Source organism: Triticum urartu, chromosome 4A, assembly GCF_056163025.1.
Source record: "Triticum urartu cultivar PI428250 chromosome 4A, HENAU_Tu73, whole genome shotgun sequence".
NCBI lineage: Eukaryota > Viridiplantae > Streptophyta > Magnoliopsida > Poales > Poaceae > Triticum > Triticum urartu.
Genome location: NC_141876.1, coordinates 503,071,274 through 503,096,565, shown reverse-complemented (window position 1 = coordinate 503,096,565; position 25,292 = coordinate 503,071,274). Strand labels below are relative to the sequence as shown.

General features: G+C 50.0%; 1 pseudogene; it reads left to right on the top strand.

Moving 5' to 3' along the window:
- The first annotated feature begins 627 nt into the window (after window positions 1-627).
- Window positions 628-2,735, top strand: LOC147976321 (uncharacterized; annotated as a pseudogene).
- The last annotated feature ends 22,557 nt before the right edge of the window (window positions 2,736-25,292 follow it).

Sequence of the window (25,292 nt, the reverse complement as noted above, 5' to 3'; positions counted from 1 at the left end):
TGAGAGTCCACCATATCTACCTATGCATTGAGTGAGATCCTTCAAGTAAGTTGTCATCGTTGCAAGCAATAAGAATTTCTCTCTAAATATGTATGACTTATTAGTGTGGAGAAAATAAGCTTTATACGATCTTGTGACATGGAAGAAATAAAAGTGATGGACTGCATAATAAAGGTCCATATCACAAGTGGCAATATAAAGTAACGTTCTTTTGCATTAAGATTTCGTGCATCCAACCATAAAAGCACATGACAACCTCTACTTCCCTGTGTGAAGGGCCTATCTTTTATTCTTGTCTATTACTTTATGTAAGAGTCATGGTGATCTTCACCTTTCCTTTTTACATTTTATCCTTTGGCAAGCACAATGTGTTGGAAAGATCCTGATATATATATGGCCAATTGGATGTGGGTTTTCATGAACTATTATTGTTGACATTACCCTTGAGGTAAAAAGTTGGGAGCAGAAAAGATCTGAAGGGCAAATGGCAAGTTTCCATACTGTGTTCAGTTTTTGTGAGGGAGATGGGGACGGAAAGAAGCTAAAGAGGGATACATAAGGAGTTGGGGGAGAGGGTGTTCTCATCAATGAGAAAGCGGGGCTGTCAGTATAGCTCCGCGAGCAGAAATGAGAATTGTGGTGTGGAACTGCCGGGGGCTCGGGAATAGGCCGACAGTTCGAGGTCTTCTGGAACTCCAGAAGAAGGAGGATCCCGATGTAATTTTTCTTTCAGAAACTAGGATGAATAAAAATAAAGTGGAACGACTTTGCCAAACCTTGGGGATGCCGCACCTCGTCTACAAGGTTTGTGCCGGGAAGAGTGGTGGACTGGCTATGCTTTGGAAAAGGGAAGTGAACCTGAGTCTGAGATGGCTTGGAAGAATGCACATTGATGTGACGATCGAAGAAGATGATGGATACAAATGGATACTTACAGGCATCTATGGCAAGCCTAGAACTGAACTCAGGCAAGATACGTGGAGTCTTTTACGTACCCTACATCAGCAAGAAAGGCTACCCTGGATATGTATGGTGGATTTCAATGAGATCCTCTACAACTTTGAGAAGCAAGGAGGGGTGCCTAGAGCCCAAATTCAGATGGATCGGTTTCGTGATGCTTTAAATTTTTGTAACCTGAACGACCTTGGTTTTGAGGGTGATGTATTTACTTGGTGCAATAATAATTTCCGTTTGGATGGTTACATTCATGAGCGTCTTGATAGGGTTGTTGCAAATCCTCAATGGTATATGCGTTTTCTAGGTTACAAGGTACGCAACGGCTGCCCTGAACATTCAGACCATCGCCCGATCATCCTTGATGTTCATGGTGCGACCAAAAAGAATAGACCAAAGCCGAACAACTTAAACAAGAGGTTCGAAGCTCGCTGGCTTCTTGAGGATGATTGTGAACAAGTGGTGACTGAGGCGTGGGAAGATGCAGCAAGGAGTGGTGAAGGTAAGGTGATGGAACGCCTAAAGGTGGTGTCCAGGAGCTTGGATGAATGGAGCGGAGAAGTGTTAGGAGACTTACAGAAAAGAATCAAAAAGCTATGAGCTGAATTGGAGGAATGCCGAAGAAGCAACCTTTCAGAAGCAAATGTCAGGAAGGAGCAAGTGGTGTGGTTTAAACTTGGGCGTCTTGAGGAGCAGCTGGACGTGTTCTGGAAACAACGTGCCCATGTGGGATGGTTGACGAAAGGGGACCGAAACACCGAGTACTTTCATGGGTTTGCCTCATCGCGAAAGAGAAACAATCGGATCTCAAATTTAAAAGGAGATGATGGGGTGGAGGTAGAAGGATAGGAGGGCTTAAAGGCCCTCGTATCTAACCATTTCTTTGGCTTGTTTACCCCCATGACAGGTACAAATATTGGGCAAGTACTACAACATGTTTTTCCCCGAGTCACACCTGAGATGAACAATTTTTTTGTTAAAAGAGTACACAGCCCAGGAAATCAAGAATGCACTAGATGATATGGGTGATCTTAAAGCCCCAGGGGCTGATGGTATGCCAGCAGTGTTCTACAAGAGATTTTGGGGTACGGTGGGAGAAGTTGTGGCCCAAGAAGTTCTACACGTGTTGCAGGGCGTCAGTATACCCGACGGATGGAATAAAACTATTGTTGTGCTCATCCCAAAGGTTTGGAACCCAGAAAGGATCAAGGATCTTCGCCCTATTAGCCTGTGCAACGTGGTGTATAAACTTGTATCCAAAGTTCTTGCCAACCGACTCAAGGTGGTCTTGGATGAGCTCATTTCGCCTAACCAGAGTGTGTTTGTCCTGGGGCGATTGATTTCGGATAATACTATCTTGGCCTACGAGATGACACATTATATGCGTAGAAAGAGGAGTGGGAAAGATGTTTACATGGCTCTCAAGTTAGATATGAGCAAAGCTTACGACCGGGTTGAGTGGCCCTTTTTGGAAGGAATGATGACAAGGTTGGGCTTTGCAGGGGAGTTTGTATAACTTATTATGCAATGTGTCACCACTGTTTCATACCGGTTTAGAGTGAATGGTGACTTAACTGAAACCATCATTCCAGGCAGAGGTTTACGACAAGGCAATCCAATCTCGCTGTATCTCTTCTTAATATGTGCTGAAGGTTTCTCAGCTTTGTTACATCATGCGGAAATGGAAGGGCATGTTCGCGGTATTCAACTTGCCCCTGAAGCTCCCCGGGTCAGTCACCTCCTTTTTGCTGACGACTTGCTGCATGTCATGGAAGCTATAGTGCATAGTGTGCAGGCCATTAACGGGATCCTACAGGCCTATGAGGAAAGCTCAGGACAAGTGATAAATAGAGAAAAGTTGGCTGTCATGTTCAGTACCAATGCCAAACAGTGTGTCAAAAACTTATTATTGCAGGAACTTCAGCTAGGTGCTGAAACAAAGGAAGGCAAATATTTGGGGCTGCCAACATACATTGGAAAGTCAGCGAAGAAATGCTTCACATACATTAAGGACATCACTGTGAGCAGACTTCACGGAGGCATGGAAATATGTTTGTCTATGGCTGGGAAGGAGGTTTATGTTAAGGCAGTTGCCCAAGCCATTCCGGCCTATGCTATGGCATGCTTTGATCTTACTAAATCCTTGTGTGATGAAATAAGTCAGTTCATATGTCGGTACTGGTGGAACCAACAACCAGATGAGAGGAAAATGCATTGGGTCGGATGGGAAAAAAATGAAACTATCAAAGGAGGAAGGCGGTCTTGGGTTTAGAGACCTCCACTTATTTAATTTGGCCATGCTCGCGCGCCAACGTTGGCGATTACTCCAGGCCCCAGACTCCCTTTGTGCACGTGTCTTACGAGCCAAATATTACCCAGGTGGAAACTTGCTAGATGCTGAACCAATGACGGGTATGAGCTACATTTGGCGTAGTATCCTAAAAGGGCTGCAAGTACTCAAGAAAGGGATCATTTGGCGAATTGGGGACGGAACTAATGTAATGAACTAATGTGAGAATAGGCTGGAGGTTGAAGCATTTCGTTATATGGTTCACCATATATATGTTGTTGTTCTAAGAATGATCATGATGCCCTCATGTCCGTATTTTATTTTATCGACACCTCTATCTCTAAACATGTGGACATATTTTTCATTATCGACTTTCGTTTAAGGACAAGCGAGGTCTAATCTTGGGGGAGTTGATACGTCCATTTTGCATCATGCTTTTATATCGATATTTATTGCATTATGGGCTGTCATTACACATTATGTCACAATACTTATGCCTATTCTCTCTTATTTACAAGGTTTACATGAAGAGGGGGAATGCTGGCAGCTAGAATTCTGGGCTGGAAAAGGAGCAAATATTAGAGACCTATTCTGCACATCTCCAAAAGTCCTGAAACTTCAAGGGAGCATGTTTCAGAATATATAAAAAAATATTGGGCAAAAGAAGTACCAGAGGGGGGCCACCCACCGTCCACGAGGGTGGGGGCGCGCCCCCCTGCCACGTGGGCCCCCTGGTGGCCCTCCGATGCCCATCTTTGGCTATATGGGGTCTTTCGTCGAGGAAAAAATAATAAGCAAGCTCACGGGACGAAACTCCGCCGCCACGAGACGGAACCTTGGCGGAACCAATCTAGGGCTCTGGCAGAGCTGTTCTGCCGGGGAAACTTCCCTCTGGGAGGGGGAAATCATCACCATCGTCATCACCAACGATCCTCTCATCGGGAGGGTGTGAATCTCCATCAACATCTTCACCAGCACCATCTCATCTCAAACCCAGTTCATCTCTTGTATCCAATCTTTGTATCCAAACCTCAGATTGGTACCTGTGGGTTGCTAGTAGTGTTGATTACTCCTTGTAGTTGATGCTAGTTGGTTTACTTGGTGGAAGATCATATGTTCAGATCCATTATGCATATTAATATCCCTCTGATTATGAACATGAATATGCTTTGTGAGTAGTCACGTTTGTTCCTGAGGACATGGGAGAAGTCTTGCTATAAGTAGTCATGTGAATTGTTATTCGTTTGATATTTTGATAAGATGTATGTTGTCATCCCTCTAGTGGTGTCATGTGAACATCGACTACATGACACTTCACCATTGTTTGGGCCTAGAGGGAGGCATTGGGAAGTAATAAGTAGATGATGGGTTGCTAGAGTGACAGAAGCTTAAACCCTAGTTTATGCGTTGCTTCATAAGGGGTTGATTTGGATCCATATGTTTCATGCTATGGTTAGGTTTACCTTAATACTTCTGTTGTAGTTGCAGATGCTTGCAATAGGGGTTAATCATAAGTGGGATGCTTGTCCTAGGAAGGACAGTACCCAAGCACCGGTCCACCCACATATCAAATTATCAAAGTATCGAACACGAATCATATGAAAGTGATGAGAACTAGCTTGACGATAATTCCCATGTGTCCTCGGGAGCGCTTTACTTTATATAAGAGTTTGTCCAGGCTTGTCCTTTGCTACAAAAAGGATTGGGCCATCTTTTTGCACCTTATTTACTTTTATTACTTGCTACCCGTTACAAATTACCTTATCACAAAACTATCTGTTACCGATAATTTCAGTGCCTACAGAGAATACCTTGCTGAAAACCGCTTATCATTTCCTTCTGCTCCTCGTTGGGTTCAACACTCTTACTTATCGAAAAGGCTACGATAGATCCCCTACACTTGTGGGTCATCAAGGTGCTACTGGCGAAGGGGGAAACATCCGGGAAAGTATTCCCGGTGTTTCGCGTTTTCAGACAGACGGACTAGAGGGGGACGGTTGCAGGTTCTCTATGCTAGGGACGTGTGGCGGACGAACGAGTTGCGTATTCGGATTTGTTGGATTTTTCTGAGCAACTTTCATGTATGAAACTTTATCACCCGAGCTACGGATTATTTTGTATGATTTTACAAAGTTTTAGTACAATTCTAGAAATTATGGAACTAGTACTAATTTGAAAATAAAGATTCAATTGCTACGTGCACACACAAAGTGTACACAGCAAAGCAGTACAAAGTCTAACAGTGGGCCCCATTGACTGCCAAGTAAGCAGTCAACGTTGACCCGTTGACTGGTCAACGAAGACGAAGGGGCCCACATGTCATCTCGACGCAGTCACTGATGGCTGGGCCTAGTGAAAGGCCACATCAGCAGTCAAAGCTGACGTGTGGGCCCACGGGAATTAAACTAATCCTAACAGAAAATTAAGCAGAGTTAACTTAATGGTGGGGCCTGGCTGTCATTCTCATTAAGCTATCCTAATTAGTGTCATTAGTGCCTAATGACACCGGACACATCAGCGCCGCCGAAGTTATGCTGGCGAAGACCCAACCAACGGCGGAACTTCATCGCGCGGTCGCTACATGGCACCAAAACATGCACGGTTTGCGGCTACACCTAGCTGGCGATGCAGCGCATCCGGTGGAGTAAATAGCAGGAGCGGGGGTGGCCGGAGCTGGGCTTCAACGTCGGCGGTGACGGGAGTCGGGCGAACTCGGACCCGGGGCTAGGGGCACTAGGAGGGGAGCTGGGGGTCGCATTGAGCTCCGGTGAGGCTCGGAAGCTTGAGGCACTGCTCGGGCGCGAGCTCGGAGGCCAGTGGCTGAAAGAAATATGCCCTAGAGGCAATAATAAAGTTATTATTTATTTCCTTATATCATGATAAATGTTTATTATTCATGCTAGAATTGTATTAACCGGAAACATAATACATGTGTGAATACATAGACAAACAGAGTGTCACTAGTATGCCTCTACTTGACTAGCTCGTTGATCAAAGATGGTTGTGTTTCCTAGCCATAGACATGAGTTGTCATTTGATTAACGGGATCACATAATTAGGAGAATGCTGTGATTGACTTGACCCATTCCGTTAGCTTAGCACTTGATCGTTTAGTATGTTGCTATTGCTTTCTTCATGACTTATACATGTTCCTATGACTATGAGATTATGCAACTCCCGTTTATCGGAGGAACACTTTGTGTGCTACCAAACGTCACAACGTAACTGGGTGATTATAAAGGTGCTCTATAGGTGTCTCCGAAGGTACTTGTTGAGTTGGCGTATTTCGAGATTAGGATTTGTCACTCCGATTGTCGGAGAGGTATCTCTAGGCCCTCTCGGTAATGCACATCACTATAAGCCTTGCAACAATGTGACTAATGAGTTAGTTGAGGGATGATGCATTATGGAACGAGTAAAGAGACTTGCCGGTAACGAGATTGAACTAGGTATTGAGATACCGACGATCGAATCTCGGGCAAGTAACATACCGATGACAAAGGGAACAACGTATGTTGTTATGCGGTTTGACCAATAAAGATCTTTGTAGAATATGTAGGAGCCAATATGAGCATCCAGGTTCCACTATTGGTTATTGACCGGAGACGTGTCTCGGTCATGTCTACATAGTTCTCGAACCCGTAGGGTCCGCATGCTTAAAGTTTGGTGACGATCGGTATTATGAGTTTTTGTGTTTTGATGTACCGAAGGTAGTTCGGAGTCCCGGATATGACCACGGACATGACGAGGAGTTTCGAAATGGTCGAGACGTAAAGATTGATATATTGGATGACTATATTCGGACACCGGAAGTGTTCCGAGTGGTTTCGGATAAAAACGGGAGTACCGGGGGGTTACTGGAACCCCCGAGGAGTTAATTGGGCCTCATGGGCCTTAGTGGGAGAAGAGGAGGGGCGGCAAGGGCAGTCGCGCACCCCTCCCCCTCTAGTCTGAATTGGACAAGGAGGGAGGGGCGGTGCCCCCTTTTTCCTTCTCCTCCTCTCTCCCTTCCTTCCCTCTCCAACTCCAACAAGGAAAAGGAGGAGTCCTACTCCCGGTGGGAGTAGGACTTCCCCCTGGCGCGCCCTCCTCCTGGCCGGCCGCCTTCCCCCCTTGCTCCTTTATATACGGGGGCAGGGGGCACCCTAGAACACACAAGTTGATCTGTTGATCTATTCCAGCCGTGTGCGGTGCCCCCTCCTCCACCATATTCCACCTCGGCTATATCGTAGCGGTGCTTAGGAGAAGCCCGGCGCCGGCTGCAACATCATCACTGTTATCACGCCGTCGTGCTGATGGAACTCTCCCGTAAAGATCTGCTGGATCGGAGTTCGCGGGACGTCATCGAGCTGAACGTGTGCTGAACTCGGAGGTGTCGTACGTTCGGTACTTGGCTCGATCGGATCGTGAAGACGTACGACTACATCAACCGCGTTGTGCTAACGCTTACGCTTTCCGTGTACGAGGGTATGTGGACACACTCTCCCCTCTCGTTGCTATGCATCACCATGATCCTGAGTGTGGTAGGAATTTTTTTGAAATTACTACGTTCCCCAACAGTGGCATCCGCGCCTGGTTTTATTGCGTAGATGTTATATGCAGACTAGAACACAAGTGAGTTGTGGGCGATACAAGTCATACTGCTTACCAGCATGTCATACTTTGGTTCGGCGGTATTATTGGATGAAGCGGCCCAGACCGACATTACGCGTACGCTTTCGCGAGACTGGTTCTACCGACGTGCTTTGCACACAGGTGGCTGGCGGGTGTCAGTTTCTCCAACTTTAGTTGAACCAAGTGTGGCTACGCCCGGTCCTTGAGAAGGTTAAAACAGCACTAACTTGACGTACTATCGTTGTGGTTTTGATGCGTAGGTAAGAATGGTTCTTGCTAAGCCCGTAGCAGCCACGTAAAATTTGCAACAACAAAGTAGAGGATGTCTAACTTGTTTTTGCAGGGCATGTTGTGATGTGATATGGTCAAGACATGACGCTATATATATTGTATGAGATGATCATGCTTTGTAACAGATTTATCGGCAACTGGCAGGAGCTATATGATTGTCGCTTTATTGTATGCAATGCAATCGCCTTGTAATTGCTTTACTTTATCACTAAGCGGTAGTGATAGTCGTAGAAGCAATAGTTGGCGAGATGACAACGATGCTATGATGGAGATCAAGGTGTCGCGCCGATGATGATGGTGATCATGACGGTGCTTCGGAGATGGAGATCACAAGCACAAGATGATGATGGCCATATCATATCACTTATATTGATTGCATGTGATGTTTATCTTTTATGCATCTTATTTTGCTTTGATTGACGGTAGCATTATAAGATGATCTCTCACTAAAATTCAAGATAAAAGTGTTCTCCCTGAGTATGCACCGTTGCCAAAGTTCGTCGTGCCAAGACACCACGTGATGATCGGGTGTGATAAGCTCTACGTTCATCTACAATAGGTGCAAGCCAGTTTTGCACAGGCAGAATACTCTAGTTAAACTTGACGAGCCTAGCATATGCAGATATGGCCTCGGAACACTGAGACCGAAAGGTCGAGCGTGAATCATATAGTAGATATGATCAACATAGTGATGTTCACCATTGAAAACTACTCCATCTCACGTGATGATCGGACATGGTTTAGTTGATATGGATCACGTGATCACTTAGATGATTAGAGGGATGTCTATCTAAGTGGGAGTTCTTAAGTAATATGATTAATTGAACTTAAATTTATCATGAACTTAGTACCTGATAGTATTTTGCTTGTCTATGTTATTGTAGATAGATGGCATGTACTGTTGTTCAGTTGAATTTTAATGCGTTCCTTGAGAAAGCAAAGTTGAAAGATGATGGTAGCTGTCGGTGTCAAAACCGGCGGATCTCGGGTAGGGGGTCCCGAACTGTGCGTCTAAGGCGGATGGTAACAGGAGGCAGGGGACACGATGTTTTACCCAGGTTCGGGCCCTCTTGATGGAGGTAAAACCCTACATCCTACTTGATTAATATTGATGATATGGGTAGTACAAGAGTAGATCTACCACGAGATCAGAGAGGCTAAACCCTAGAAGCTAGCCTATGGTATGATTGTATGTTGTCCTACGGACTAAAACCCTCCGGTTTATATAGACACCGGAGAGGTTAGGGTTACACAAGGTCGGTTACAAAGGAGGAGATACACATATCCGTATTGCCTAGCTTGCCTTCCACGCCAAGTAGAGTCCCATCCGGACACGAGACGAAGTCTTCAATCTTGTATCTTCATAGTCTAACAATCCGGCCAATGGATATAGTTCGGCTGTCCGGAGACCCCCTAATCCAGGACTCCCTCAGTAGCCCCTGAACCAGGCTTTCAATGACGATGAGTCCGGCGCGCAGTATTGTCTTCGGCATTGCAAGGCGGGTTCCTCCTCCGAATACACCACGGAAGAATTTGAATATAAGGATAGTGTCTGGCCCTGCAAAATAAGTTCCACATACCACCGTAGAGAGAATAATATTTCCACAAATCCAATTTGCTGACTTGTTTTGGCAACACGACATTATGTCACGGCCCGGTGATTATTCGAACCGTTTCCTTTAACTAGCCCCGCACATAACACGAGGTAGTTTTTTGACACGTATCGTCAAAGCAAAGATCATGTCCCCTTATCACGGGATTCTCATCAATACGGGCGTGGGTAACCCAACCGTGTCTAGGACTCCTAGATTATAGGCAAGTCCCAAACGGCCACGGAGAGGACGCTTGATATTCACCCTCTTTATAAAGGGCCAAGGATTTCACTTTTTTCCCTCCTGTGCTCAATTGAATCCTTCCCCCGCCTCGAGTTCTAACACCCAAAGCCCAGGTCAGGTGCTCCAGATCTTCAATCATGTCCGGATCCAACCTTCAAGGCCGATGGATGCCCTCCTCCATTACGGAAGAGGATATCAAGAAGTTGAGGGAGGCCAGATACCTGACCGCTGAGGTTTCGCATCGGCTGCCTGCCCGAGGGCAGGTCATCCCTACTCCTGAACCCAACGAGGACGTTGTGTTCATCTCCCACTTCCTCCGAGGTCTAGGCCTCGCTCTGGATCCCTTCATAAGGGGTTTGATGTTCTATTATGGGCTAGACTTCCACGATCTAGCCCCGGACTCCTTTCTCCACATCTCGGCATTTATTGTCGTGTGTGAGGCTTTCCTCCGCATTACCCCTCACTTCGGCTTGTGGCTCAAGACCTTTGATGTGAAGCCGAAGACAATCGAGGGACAGTACGCAGCGTGCGGAGGCGCTTTAGTAAGCAAGATTGCAGGAGCTCCGTGGCCAAAGGGTTCCTTTCCAGAGGTGTACGGATTATGGCAACGGGAGTGGTTTTACATCACAGCCCCCAGAAGTGCCAAGTGGGTGGCTGCCCCTGCTTTTCGCTCGGGCCCCCCACCACAACTGATGTCATGGATTAGCAGAGGGCTAAGCTGGGGTCCCGCCAAGGACGTGCCTATATTGCAAAGCCGCATTCAAGATCTCTTCGAGGGAGATTTTAATTTGGTTATGGTAATGCAAGTCATGCTGGTTCGTCGAGTCCAGCCTTGCAAACGCCGACCCCTTCTCTTGTGGGAGTTCAACCCAGAAGGACCACATGCTATTCAAAGTTTCCTCGGCCTGACGCACGAGGAAATGTACAAGTCATTCTCCGGACCTCAAACAGAGTGTCTGGACACCACCGAGGATGCGGGCCTGAGTAGCAACCGCGCCGCCGAACAAGTAAGTAATCCTCTAGCCGAACACACCGTCTTTTATTTATCATGACGTAATTTCTGAGAGATCGTCCTCTGACCAGGATTCGCTAACAAAGGCGAAGATGGTTCGGTGTCCGGCCCCCCTCCCTGAGGGTTTGGAAAATCCGGCACTGGAAAAGATGCTCGAGCTCGCACCTTGCCCGGAGCCCTCGAAGGAAGATACAGGGGGGAATAATATGGGCGAAAGCGGGCTTCCATCGCTGCCAATTCCAACCGAGGGAATGAGCGCCTCCATAAGGGAGGATAACCAAGGAGAAGACTCCGACTTTCTCTCGCTATGGGGGAGGAAGAGGACTGCCTTTGAGGATCCGGAAACCGAGGCTTCCAAACGGGAGAAGAAGTCTCCAACAGAGGGTCCTGTCTCGGGGGGTGCTCTAGCCGCACAAAGTCCGCGCGGGGATCAGCCCTCCAACGAGCCGTAAGTGATCAAAAATACTTTAATAGTGAAGATATACTACCTTTCCTCTGAGAAAAATAACCAAAGCATATATCTTGCAGTTCGGATCTTAGCCCTTCTCAGCTGAGCTCGTCTTCGGGGGATCTTCTTCCGGAGATGATGGAGAGCGAAACGCCTTCCCCGGACTCCCCCACTCAAGAAGCGGGCGACCTCGAAGTGTCGTCACGGAGGGCCTCTCCGGATCCGGTGAGGCCAGAAGATAATCCCATAGTCACCCAAAGTCCCCAGCGTCCGGCTCTCGAAGAGAGCAAACAAAAGAGTCCGGCACCATCTGGTATGCGGTCGGACGTACTGAGGGAGCTATTGGAGCGAGCGACCATCTCAGAAGAACACCGTACGTTGATGGGTACGGTGATGGAAAGAATTTCATCCGCCGAAAGCGGATTACATGAAGCCTTTATGAGTCTACTGACGGGCTTTGAGGTACGTGAGATGATATACGTTTTGATAGTACCTCACATGTTAGGTGTGCCCTGTGTAGATAGTAGCCCCTAAGACTCTGGTTTTCGTCGAGAACAGCGGCGAACAGAGGATCATAGTCCCAGGTAGTAACCACACTGCCTTTATGTGTAGGTGGTGGAAGCTCCGGTGGCTAGTCGGACAAATGAGTTTGCCAAACTAAAGCGGCAACTGGATGCGGTAGACGCCGACATCGAGCTTGTTAACAAGCGGCTTGACGAGTCACAGGGGAAGTAATGTTTTCTGGTGAATGTCACATAATAAGAGCAGCATGATGCCAGTATCTTTAATATGTTGTGACTGCAGACGGGGCTGCCACCATGGAGACCCTTCGGGCGGAACTTGCCCGAGCCAAGGAACAAGCAAGAGTTAGTAATGCGGCTGCTTTGAAGGCGGCCGAAGAGTTAAGGGCCGAGAAGGCCGCGCATTGCGAAAGCAAAGAGAAGCTGGCCAAGATGGCCGTAAAATTAAAAGATACTGCCGACCGTTGCTAGTTCCTTGAAGAAGAGAACCGAGTGAAGGCAGCGGACCTTGAAAAGGCCACGGTGGCGACCAAAGACACCCGCTCTGCTATGAGGGCGAAGAAGGAGGAGCTGCGTGAAGCCGGGGATATTGCGGCTGGGAAGCCCTTTCTACTGCAGAGGAAGTTCGGAGATCCGCGGTATGCCCCTCTGGATCGACTATGGAGTTCGGCAGACGCATATATGGACTTGGCAGCGAGCGCTATCGATGCAGTCGAATACTTCCGAGATCAGACAGGTCGTGAAGTGGACAAGCTGTTCTGGTTGCAATTTAACATTCTAGAGCATCCGCTTCCCTTGACTGATCATCTAGCCGAATGGGACGAACTTAATAGATTGTCCGGACTTGCCATGAGGTCCATCGTAGATCACTTGTGGCCGGAGAAGCCGAAGCTGAACAGCTATTTCAGCTTAGTGCAGTAGTTCCTTGGTGCGGTGCCACGCATCAATGTGATGAAGAGGTCGGCGTGCATAGAAGGCTCGCGGATGGCCTTTGCCCGTGTCAAAGCATACTGGGCGGAGATGGATGCTACCACCGTTGCGGCACAGGGTTCGGCCATAGGCCGAGTGGCTGCCGAGCACTATTTTGAAGAAGTTCTCGAGGGTGCTCGTTTGATAGAGGCCCAGTGAGGGAGTCCTGGATTAGGGGGTGTTCGGGTAGCCGGACTATACCTTCAGCCGGCCTCCAGGACTATGAAGATACAAGATTGAAGACTTCGTCCCGTGTCCGGATGAGACTTTCCTTGGCGTGGAAGGCAAGCTTGGCGATACGGATATTCAAGATCTCCTACCATTGTAACCGACTTTGTGTAACCCTAACCCTCTCCGGTGTCTATATAAACCGGAGGGTTTTAGTCCGTAGGACAACGTCATCATACAACAATCATACCATAGGCTAGCTTCTAGGGTTTAGCCTCCTCAATCTCGTGGTAGATCTACTCTTGTACTACCCATATCATCAATATTAATCAAGCAGGACGTAGGGTTTTACCTCCATCAAGAGGGCCCGAACCTGGGTAAAACATCGTGTTCCTTGCCTCCTGTTACCATCCGGCCTAGACGCACAGTTCGGGACCCCCTACCCGAGATCCACCGGTTTTGACACCGACATTGGTGCTTTCATTGAGAGTTCCTCTGTGTCGTCGCTTTTAGGCCCGATGGCTCCTTCGATCATCAACAACGATGCAGTCCAGGGTGAGACTTTTCTCCCCGGACAGATCTTCGTCTTCGGCGGCTTCGCACTTCGAGCCAATTCGCTTGGCCACCTTGAGCAGATCGAAAGCTACGCCCCTGGCCATCAGGTCAGGTTTGGAAGCCTAAACTACACGGCTGACATCCGCAGGGACTTGATCTTCGACGGATTCGAGCCACAGCCAAGCGCGCCGCACTGTCTCGATGGGCATGATATAGCTCTGCCGCCGAACAGCACCTTGGAGGCCGCACACGCATCGGTTCCGACCATTGATTTGGAGCCTACTGCGCCGATCGAGGATCAGCGGTTGGACGCTGCCTCAGGGGCTGCGATCTCAGAGGCGATCGAGCCAAACTCCAGCCCCACACTCCGCATGGCCCGTGACTCTGAGGAGCCGGATTCCTCTTCGAACTCCAAGCCCCCCGCGCCCCTGCCGATCGAATCCGATTGGGCGCCGATAATGGAGTTCACCGCCGCGGACATCTTTCAGCACTCGCCCTTCGGCGACATCCTGAATTCTCTAAAGTCTCTCTCTTTATCAGGAGAGCCCTGGCCGAACTACGGTCAGCAAGGTTGGGATACGGACGATGAAGAAATTCAAAACCCACCCACCACCCACTTCGTAGCCACTGTCGACGACTTAACCGACATGCTTGACTTCGACTCCGAAGACATCGACGGCATGGACGACGATGCAGGAGACGAACAAGAACCCGCACCTGTAGGGCGCTGGAAGGCCACCTCGTCATATGACATATATATGGTGGACACTCCAAAGGATGGAGACGGCGATGGAACAGCGGGGGACGATACCTCTAAGAAACAGCCCAAGCGCCGGCGTCAGCGGCGCCGCTCTAAATCCCGCCAAAGCAAAACGGTGATTTTGGCACGGGAGATAATACTACTCCGGATAGCGCCGAAGAACACCCCCTCCAGCAAGACTCAGCACAGGAGGACAGAGAAGCCAGCCCTCACGAGAGGGCGGCGGACCAAGAGGTTGAGGACGATAATTATACGCCTCCCTCCAAAGACGAGGCAAGCCTCGACGACGACGAGTTCGTCGTGCCAGAGGATCCTGCCGAACAAGAGCGTTTTAAACGCAGGCTTATGGCCACGGCAAGCAGCCTCAAGAAAAAGCAGCAACAGCTTAGAGCTGATCAGGATTTGCTAGCTGTCAGATGGACTGAAGTCCTTGCGGCCGAAGAGTATGAACTCGAACGCCCCTCCAAGAGTTACCCAAAGCGCAGGCTGCTACCCCGACTAGAGGAGGAAGCATCTACATCACCAGCGCATGACATGGCCGACCGGCCACCTCGTGGCCGTGACAGAGAGGCCTCTCGGCCCTCCACTCAAGCCATGCCCCGGTGCCGCGTCAAGCATACTAAGGCACGGGAAAATGCGCCTGACCTACGCGACATACTGGAGGACAAGGCAAGGCAAACAAGATCGATCTACGGATTGCGCAGGCGCCCCACGGCACGTGACGGTGATCATCACTCCAGATGCAATGAATCCGGCCGGGCCGAACTCAACAGACAAAGCTCCTTCGAGCTGCGTTGTGATATAGCCCAATACAGAGGCGCCGCACACCCACTATGCTTCACAGATGAAGTAATGGATCATAAAATCCCTGAGGGCTTCAAACCCGTAAACATCGAATCGTACGATGGCACAACAGATCCTGCGGTATGGATCATGGATTATCTCCTTCATATCCACATGGCCCGCGGTGATGATCTACACGCCATCAAATACCTCCCACTCAAACTTAAGGGACCGGCCCGGCATTGGCTTAACAACTTGCCAGCAGACTCAATCGGTTCTTGGGAGGACCTGGAAGCCGCATTCCTTGACAACTTCCAGGGCACTTATGTGCGACCACCGGACGCCGATGACCTAAGCCACATAATTCAGTAGCCAGAGGAATCGGCCAGGCAATTCTGGACACGGTTCCTAACAAAGAAAAACCAGATAGTCGACTGTCCGGACGCAGAGGCCTTAGCGGCCTTCAAGCATAATATCCGTGACGAGTGGCTTGCCCGGCACCTGGGACAGGAAAAGCCGAAATCTATGGCAGCCCTCACGACACTCATGACCCGCTTTTGCGCGGGAGAAGACAGCTGGCTAGCTCGCAGCAACAATTTAACCAAGAACCCTGGTAATTCGAATACCAAGGACAAAAGCGACAGGTCGCGTCGGAACAAACAAAAGCGCCGCGTTAACAGCGACAGCAACGAGGATACGGCAGTTAATGCTGGATTCCGAGGCTACAAATACGGTCAACGGAAAAAGCCATTCAAAAGAAATACTCAGGGCCCATCCAGTTTGGACCGGATACTCGACCGCTTGTGCCAGATACATGGCACCCCCGAAAAGCCAGCCAATCACACCAACAGGGATTATTGGGTGTTCAAGCAGGCAGGCAAGTTAAGAGCCGAAAACAAAGACAAGGGGCTGCATAGCGACGAGGAGGAGGAGCCCAGGCCGCTGAACAACAGTGGACAGAAGGGATTTCCCCCGCAAGTGTGGACGGTGAACATGATATACGCAACCCACATCCCCAAGAGGGAGCGGAAGCATGCGTTACGGGACGTATATGCGATGGAGCCAGTCGACCCAAAGTTCAACCCATGGTCCTCCTGCCCGATCACCTTTGATCGAAGGGACCACCCCACTAGCATCCGTCACGGTGGCTTCGCCGCATTGGTTCTAGACCCAATCATTGACGGATTTCATCTCACAAGAGTCCTCATGGACGGCGGCAGCAGCCTGAACCTGCTTTACCAGGATACAGTGCGAAAAATGGGCATAGATCCCTCGAGGATCAAGCCCACCAAAAAGACCTTTAAAGGCGTCATACCAGGTGTAGAAGCCAACTGTACAGGCTCAGTCACACTGGAAGTGGTCTTCGGATCTCCGGATAACTTCCGAAGCAAGGAGTTAATCTTCGACATAGTCCCGTTCCGTAGTGGCTATCACGCACTGCTCGGGCGAACCGCATTCGCAAAATTCAACGCGGTACCGCACTATGCATACCCCAAGCTCAAGATGCCAGGCCTTAGAGGAGTAATCACGGTCAATGGGAACACTGAACGCTCCCTCCGAACGGAGGAGCACACGGCAGCGCTCGCAGCAGAAGTACAAAGCAGCCTCTCTAGGCAGTTCTCCAGTTCGGCCTTCAAAAAGCCGGACACTGTCAAGCGCGCCCGGAGTACCCTACAACAAGACCGCCTGGCACGTTCTGAGCTAGTATAGCAATGCGGCCCCAACCCTAGCCCTCGCGATATAGCGAAACCAGTGCTTCGCATACATAACTACGCTCTTGAAATACCATGGGCACAGGGGAAGGGGCACTATCACGGCACACCTGAAATACGACTTAAACCGCACCAGGGGCTGCCGGATTCCTTTTTTTCTTTTTTTCTCTTACTCTCAGGACTCCATACTTCGGATGACCCGTTCGGCAATTCAACTGCCGCACAAACGATACAAGATCCAGGAAAGCAGACAAGCCACGCCGCATTATGGAACTCCCAGGTGGTCTCTATTGCGAGCAGTATACCTGTTTTTTAATACAATTCCGCGGCCTGCCCCTGTCCAGGACATGTTAAATAGTCCAATTTCTTTTGCTTATCGCACTATTTGTATCGTTCTGCTTTCATAGCAGCCTTTCTATAAAAATGCATAGCTTTTTGTCTATTTTTCGCATTATCCTCTTGTTATATATATGTTTATCAATAACATGTTGCATCCGTACACCGTGGTACGGCAAAAATATGCCAGGGGCTTCAGTACCCATCAATATGGCGTGAGAAGTCCGTACACTTTCACAAGTGCGGCACCCCGAACTTATAGCACTATATGCATCGGCTCCAAATCATGATTTAGGTCAATAGTTGGGTTTGCCCGGCTCCTATGTTTTGGTGCATTACGTTCCGCTATATCGGCTAAGGTAGCACTAGGAGAACTACTGCGATTGTGCCCCAGTTGAGCTGGGCTGAGCACCTCAGTAGAGAAAGCTAAAACTGACTGTCATGATGAGGCGAGAGACCGGTCGCTGTTCGAGAGGTTTTTCGAGTCCTTAAAGACTTATGCCGCTTCGAGAGAGGAACCGGCTTTGTCCGGCCAAGGCGTGGATAGCGCCCCGAACTCGGTCTTCCGAATACTAGGGGCTTCGCCGAAATTTAAAATTATAGAGTTCTATGGCTAAGTGAGAGTGTTCAAGCATTATAGTCCGATTGCCTTGTTCGTTGTGCTGAGCGCCTCCCTCGACGGACCCAATCATGGGAAAAAGAGCGCTCAGGTTTATCCCGAACACCCCAGCACTAGTGGCATGGGGGCAGAAGCCGACGACTGGCCATCTCTCAATTTTTTGATAAACGGCCGCACAGAAAGTAATATTTTAAATTCAAGCATTGCTTAGCGCATACGAACAAGTTTTCAGCGCACAGGATAACACGAGCGAGTTCATTCAAAAATTACATCCTTGGTGCATTCATCCGCCATAAGGCGGGCACCGGCCAGAACATCCTTGTAATAGTTCTCGGGCTTGCGATGCTCCTTCCTCGGCGGCGGCCCGTCCCTCACAAGCTTCTCACCGTCCAGCTTACCCCAGTGCACCTTTGCACGGGCAAGGGCCCTATGGGCACCTTCGATGCAGACAGAGCGCTTGATGACCTCGAGCCTTGGACAAGCCTCCACCAGCCGCCGCACCAGTCCGAAGTAGCTCCCAGGCAGGGCCTCTCCAGGCCACAACCGAACTATGAAGCCCTTCAGGGCCTGTTCGGCCACCTTGTGGAGCTCGACCAGCTGCTTCAGCTGGTCGCTCAAGGGCATGGGGCGTCCGGCCTCAGCGTACTGAGACCAGAACACCTTCTCCGTCGAGCTACCTTCCTCGGCTCGGTAGAATGCGGCGGCATCGGATACGCTGCGGGGAAGATCCGCGAATGCCCCTGGAGAGCTCCGGATTCGGGTAAGTAACAAGTAGTTTACTTTTATATGTCTGCTTTGCATAGAGAATGCCTTACCCGCCGCTATCTTTTTCACCGCATCCAATTCCTGGAGGGCCTTCTGGGCTTCGGCCTTGGCAGATTTGGCAGTTTTAAGGGCCGCAGCAAGCTCGAACGCTCGCTTCTTCGAGTCGAGCTCCAAACTCTCATGTTTTTTCATGAGAGCCTGAAGCTCTTGCTGCACCTCACCGACCTGCGCCTCAAATTTCTCCCGCTCGGTGCGCTCCGTGGCCGCTTTCTTCTTGGCCTCGGACAGCACCTGCTTGAGGGTCGCCACCTCAGTTGTGGCCCCTACAATAAGTAGTATACTCCTGTCATTTTTTGCAATTGCGTCTTCTTATAGGCATTTTTTCTATAAGGTATCTCCTACCTTCTTTCTCCTCGAGATGCCGTTTGGCAAGGCCGAGCTCTTGCTCGGTCCGCTCGAGGCCCTGTTTCAGGGCACCCACCTCCGCAGTCAGTGCGGCGGTGGCCAGCAGCGAAGCCTGCATACGTATATTGACTCCTTTTTAGTTAGAATCCTGTGATATTTAATAGATCCTCTACTCGGCTTTTCTTTCCGAACACCAAACAGAGCATCAGGAGCTACTGTCTATGCGGTAATATTTTTACATATTTTTACTTACCTCGAAGCCTGTTAGAAGGCTAGCACAAGCTTCAGTCAGTCCGCTTTTGGCGGACTGAACCTTCTGGACCACCGTACTCATAATGGTACGGTGCTCCTCGTCGATGGAGGCGCCCTTAAGCACCTCCAGCAGATTGTCCGGTGCCTCCGGTTGGGCGGAGGACGCCGGCTCAATACGCTTTCTCCTCTTGGCAGGAGTTCGCCTGCCGCGGTCCGGAACCGTTGATGATTCCGGCGCGGTGTTTGGCTTAAAGCCGGACTTGGAGCCCTGGGGGGTCTTGTCCCCTTTACTCCTGGAGTCCGGGAGGTCGCCTCGCGGCTCCTCCTGGACCACCTCCTCTTGCCCCGGAGCTTGTCGCGATGCCACTTCGGCGTCATCCGCAGCACAGGGGGAGGCAGCGGGCGGAACTGAATTCACATCCGATGAATCCAGGGAGCCGCTCGACGACTCGTCGAGCCCGTCCTTGGGCGGACTGCATGATTATATTCGACATTAGGGAAAGCTGTGCAACAAAAGGAATATCATGAGTTACTCTGGTATCCGAACACTTACGATTTCGCCGGACGCCTAGCCCTGTCCAGCCACTCCTCTTCGTCCTCGTCGGCGTCGGGGGCGTAGTCCGGCGGAAGGGGTTTTCCTCTTCTTGGACCCCTCGGCCTCCCCTACTGGGGCTGCCTTCCTCTTCTTTCCTCCCCCCGCTGGAGGGGGAGAGGTTTCTTCTTCCTCCTCCTCGTCTTCACGGGAGGAGTGCGTCTCGGACTCGTCGGACGACGAGTCCGACACCACCATATGCCGGGAACTCTTTCGAGTCCCCGTGGCCTTCTTCTTCTTGGCCTTCTTCTCCGGCACCACATAAGGTGCCGAAACCAGCAGCTTCACTAGGAGAGCAGGGGCTGGGTCTTCAGGCAAGGGAGCCAGACAATTAATCAGTCAGGACTTCGCCTGCCAATCCTGTCAAAGGTGAGGGAGTTTAGATCCCGCATAGAGTCAAACTATGAAGAAAACTTAACATCCTGTAAAAGATGAAAATATTTTACCTCGCCAGCAGGACGCTGCGAGCTGAATCTGCGGTCTTCGGAGGCGGATGTGGGAGCCTCGGCGCCTTTGGTCAGCCCCTTCCAGACATCTTCGTACGTCGTATCGAAGAGCCTGCTTAGAGTTCGGTGCTGCGCCGGGTTGAACTCCCACAAATTGAAGTCCCGTTCTTGACACGGAAGGATCCGACGGACGAGCATGACCTGGACTACATTGACAATCTTGAGCTGCTTGTTCACCAGGGACTGGATGCATTTTTGCAGTCCGGTCACCTCTTCTTCGTCGCCCCACGACAAGCCCGTCTCCTTCCAGGACGTGAGCCGCATAGGGGGTCCGGATCGGAATTCAGGGGCTGCGATCCACTTCGGATCGCGTGGCTCGGTGATGTAAAACCACCCTGACTGCCACCCCTTCAAGGTCTCCACAAAGGAGCCCTCGAGCCATAGGACGTTGGCTATTTTGCCCGCCATGGCACCTCCGCACTCCGCCTGGTTGCCGCGCACCACCTTTGGCTTGACGTTGAAGGTCTTGAGCCAGAGGCCGAAATGGGGGCGGATGCAGAGGAAAGCCTCGCACACGACGATAAACGCCGAGATATTGAGGATGAAGTTCGGGGCCAGATCGTGGAAATCTAGGCAATAGTAGAACATGAGCCCGTGGACAAATGGGTGGAGAGGAAAACCCAGTCCGCAGAGGAAGTGGGGAAGAAATACTACCCTCTCATGGGGCCTTGGGGTGGGGAGAAGCTGCCCCTCCTTAGGAAGCCGGTGCGCGATGTCTTTGGATAGGTATCCGGCCTTCCTTAACCTTTTTGACATGGCCCTCCGTGACGGAGGAGACCATCCACTTGCCTCCCGCTCCGGACATTGTTGGAGAAGGTTGAGGTAGGAAGTGGGGCTTGGGCGTTGGAGCTCGGGTGCGCAGAAGATGGATAGGCAAAGGAGGAAGAAGGCGTAGGTAAAAAGGTGGATCCTTATCCCCTTATATGAGCGGATGCGACTATGCGTTCCCACCAGCCTAGTAAAACTCACTTGCCTCCCAAGCGCCGTGATAAATGGCGCGGTTGGGTTACCCACGTCCGTATTGGTGAGAATCCCGTAAATGGGGGACACGATCTCTGCTTTGACAAGACGTGCCAAGGAAACCGCCTCGCAAAACACGCTGAGGTGGAAAAGTGAAAACGATTTGAATAAAGGCTTGGCCGTAGTGTGATGACACGCTGCGGAATACGTCAGTAGATTAGATTTGTGTTAATATTATTCTCTCTGTGGCAATACGTGGAAACTTATTTTGCAGAGCCGGACACTACTCCTGGTGTTTACAAACTTTTATGAAGAATTTGGAGGAGGAACCCGCCTTGCAATGCCGAAGACAATCTACGCGCCGGACTCGTCGTCATTGAAGCCTGGTTCAGGGGCAACTGAGGGAGTCCTGGATTAGGGGGTGTTCGGGTAGCCGGACTATAGCTTCAGCCGGACTCCAGGACTATGAAGATACAAGATTGAAGACTTCGTCCCGTGTCCGGATGGGACTTTCCTTGGCGTGGAAGGCAAGCCTGGCGATACGGATATTCAAGATCTCCTGCCATTGTAACCGACTTTGTGTAACCCTAACCCTCTCCAGTGTTTATATAAACCGGAGGGTTTTAGTCCGTAGGACAACGTCATCATACAACAATCATACCATAGGCTAGCTTCTAGGGTTTAGCCTCCTCGATCTCATGGTAGATCTACTCTTGTACTACCCATATCATCAATATTAATCAAGCAGGACGTAGGGTTTTACCTCCATCAAGAGGGCCCGAACCTGGGTAAAACATCGTGTTCCTTGCCTCCAGTTACCATCCGGCCTAGACGCACAGTTCGGGACCCCCTACCCGAGATCCGCCGGTTTTGACACCGACACCCAGTGCTTGAAGAATATTATGTTGGAGTGACATGTATTCCCATTGTAAACACAATGTTTTTATGAAATATATTTAAGGCTGTATTTATACTTTTGCCTGAAAGTAATATGATGCCTCTTGTGCGGCCGTTTATGTATATATGTATATAACCTGAAAGATTGCAGTCATCGGCTTCAACCCCCACGCATATAATGCGGAGGTGCTCGCAGAAGACGCGTGTTCACACTTAACCCAATGTCTTGGTCCTGATAAGGAGGTGATAGCGCAGCGAACAAGGCAACCGGACTATGATGCTTTAACACTTTCACTTAGCCATTGGAGTTTGACGGTGGGGCTACTATATAGCCCCTTGTGGCTCCGCACTCTCCCGAACTTGGGGTGCATATATGCCTGGCCGGGAAACGACCCTTCATTAAAGCGGAGGAATTCTAACATTCTGATAGGTCATCGAGTGGTTGACCAGTCTCGCGCTATATCATGATAGTCAGTTTTTGGCTTTCTCTACTGAGGTGCTCGTCCGGATGAACCAGGGCACAATCACAGTAGTTCTCCTGGTGCTGCCTTAGCCGATAAAGCGGAACGTAAGGCACCAAAACACAGGAGCCGGGAAAACCCAACGTTTGACCAAAGACATGATTCGGAGCTGATGCATATAAGGCCAAACTCGTGACGCCGAACACTCCCTAAGGTATTCGGTCTTTACGGTATAAACCGGGCCTAAATAGTGCCCTTTGTAAGAAGCCCCTTGTGTCCAGGTACGTGCGTTATTCTGACGTGGCCACATGCCAAGACGTCAGCATCCTTCTCAATTGTACTGAGAATCCGAGGGATGTGTATCAACAAGAGATAGTAAAAAAGGTTTACGCAGGGTCTTAATCTAAAAAGAATCCTTGGAACGGGTCCCTGCTGCACGTCTGCACCTGTGTCTCCGTTGTGCCATATCCTGGACGGGTGTAGCACGATGGTCATCTGTAAAAGAGAGGAACTTAGGTGAAAAGTTGTCGTGCAAAAAGGTAGTTTTAAAGGAACCATGTAAAATTCAAGATGAGTAAAAATTGCCACTTGTCTCCGCACGTTGAGCCCCTTGTATTTGTAATAGGGGTGTGGCCATCAATCCTGTATGAATTACATATAGCTGCGCCGGACTCGTCTAACCGTGTCCGTGGTCTTGATGACCTATCAAATGCTTTAGTTGGTGAGGCCGTTTTTAGTGTGCGGCTGCCAAGGCAGTCGCACTCTCTTCGGCGTGCAAAGATCGCTCAATATTTCCATTCACTGTAACGATGCCACGTGGGTCGGGCATCTTGAGTGTGAGGGAGGCGTAATGTGGTATTGCATTAAAGCGAGCGAAAGCTTCGCGTCCAAGTAGTGCTTGATAGCCACTTTGGAACAGAGCAATGTGGAAGGTTAAGTGTTCGCTACGGAAGTTATCGGGGAAGCCGAATATAACCTCTAGTAGCAGGGAGCCCGTGCAATGAGCCCCTGGGCCTGGCGTTACTCCTTTAAAGGTAGTGTTGCTGTGGCAAATTTTCGTTGGGTCTATCCTCATTTTGCGGATTGTGTCCTGGTATATCAGGTTTAGACTGCTGCCACCGTCCATCAGGACTCGTGTGAAGTGGTATCCGTCAATTATTGGGTCTAATACCAAGGCAGCCCATCTTGCACGCCCGATACTTGCTGAGTAATCCCGATGGTCGAAAGTGATTGGTTGAGACGACCAGTGGCAGGACTCCGCGGTGATAGGCCCTTGGGCATATTTCTCTGGGAGTGCCGCTTTGTTTCTCCACTTGATCGCGTGTAACACGTTTACTATTTTGACTTCTGGTAGAAATTTCTTTTGTTCCCCAGTGTCTTGCTTGAGAGGCTCATCCTCGTCTTCGCTTGGTGTATCCTCCCCCTTGTGTATGGTGTTGAGCTTGCCGGACTGCTTGAAGACCCAACATTCTCTATGGGTATGATTAGCGGGTTTACCAGGGGTGATATGGATCAAATCGTCCGCGTCCGGAGGTCGGAAATAAGTCCCTTGAAAATTTGCCCAAAAAGCGTCTTCGAGCTCTTCCCAGCTTCCAATGGAGCTTTCGGGGAGGCTTTTAAGCCAGTGCTGAGCTGGCCCTTTGAGTTTGAGGGGTAAGTACTTAATGGCGTGGAGATCATCCCCTCGAGCCATATGGATATGGAGGATATAGTCCTCAATCCAGACCCCAGGGTCTGTTGTTCCATCGTATGCCTCTATGTTTACGGGTTTGAATCCCTCTGGAAATTCATGGTCCAGCACCTCATCGGTGAAACATAGGGGGTGTGGCACCCCTGTATCTGGGTGTACCGCGTTGTTCGGATGTTTGTTGTGTTGCATCACATGCTGGAGCACGCTTGCGTGGTCCGTAGATGGATCTGGGTTCGCCGTCCTTTTGATGCGAGCCCTCGCGTGGATCGCGTATTGTCTTATGTGCGGCGTTGTTTGCCGCTCTATGTTGGCCGTGAGGTCGTCTATCCGGCCAGATGGCTGTTTTAATTTTTGGTTGTGGGGGCTCTAAGGCCTCCTCGTCGAATCAGGTAGCAACTTCCGCTTTGGGTAGCTCTTGGTGGGGCAATTACCGCCGTACTTCGCTGTTGTGTTGAGTACTTTACTCCATCTGATTTGGAGTGTGTCTTGCGCAGCCTTGAGCCTTTGTTTCTGCTTTTTCAGACTCCTCACGGTGGAAATGAGCCTTTGATGGGCATTCTGTTGCTCCGGGTGTCTGTCCGGTGTGATGTCGTCTGGACTATTATCTTTGACAGAGTCGGGTTGTTCGGTTTGATTCTCCGTGTTGCCGTTGTTCGGCAATGGTTCACCCTGCTCTAACGCTGGGTCTGCATGATCGTTGTTTCTACCGAGGCGGGATTTGGGGCGGCGCTTACGTTGCCACTTTTACTGCTTCTCGAGGGGACAATCCTTCGTTGTGTCCTTCCGTTCCTCGTCGTCATTTTCTTTTGGTGTGTCCACCATGTATACATCATGTGGTGAAGTGGGCGTCCAGTGCCCTGTGGGCAGTGGTTCCTGTTCATCTCCTGCATCGTCGTC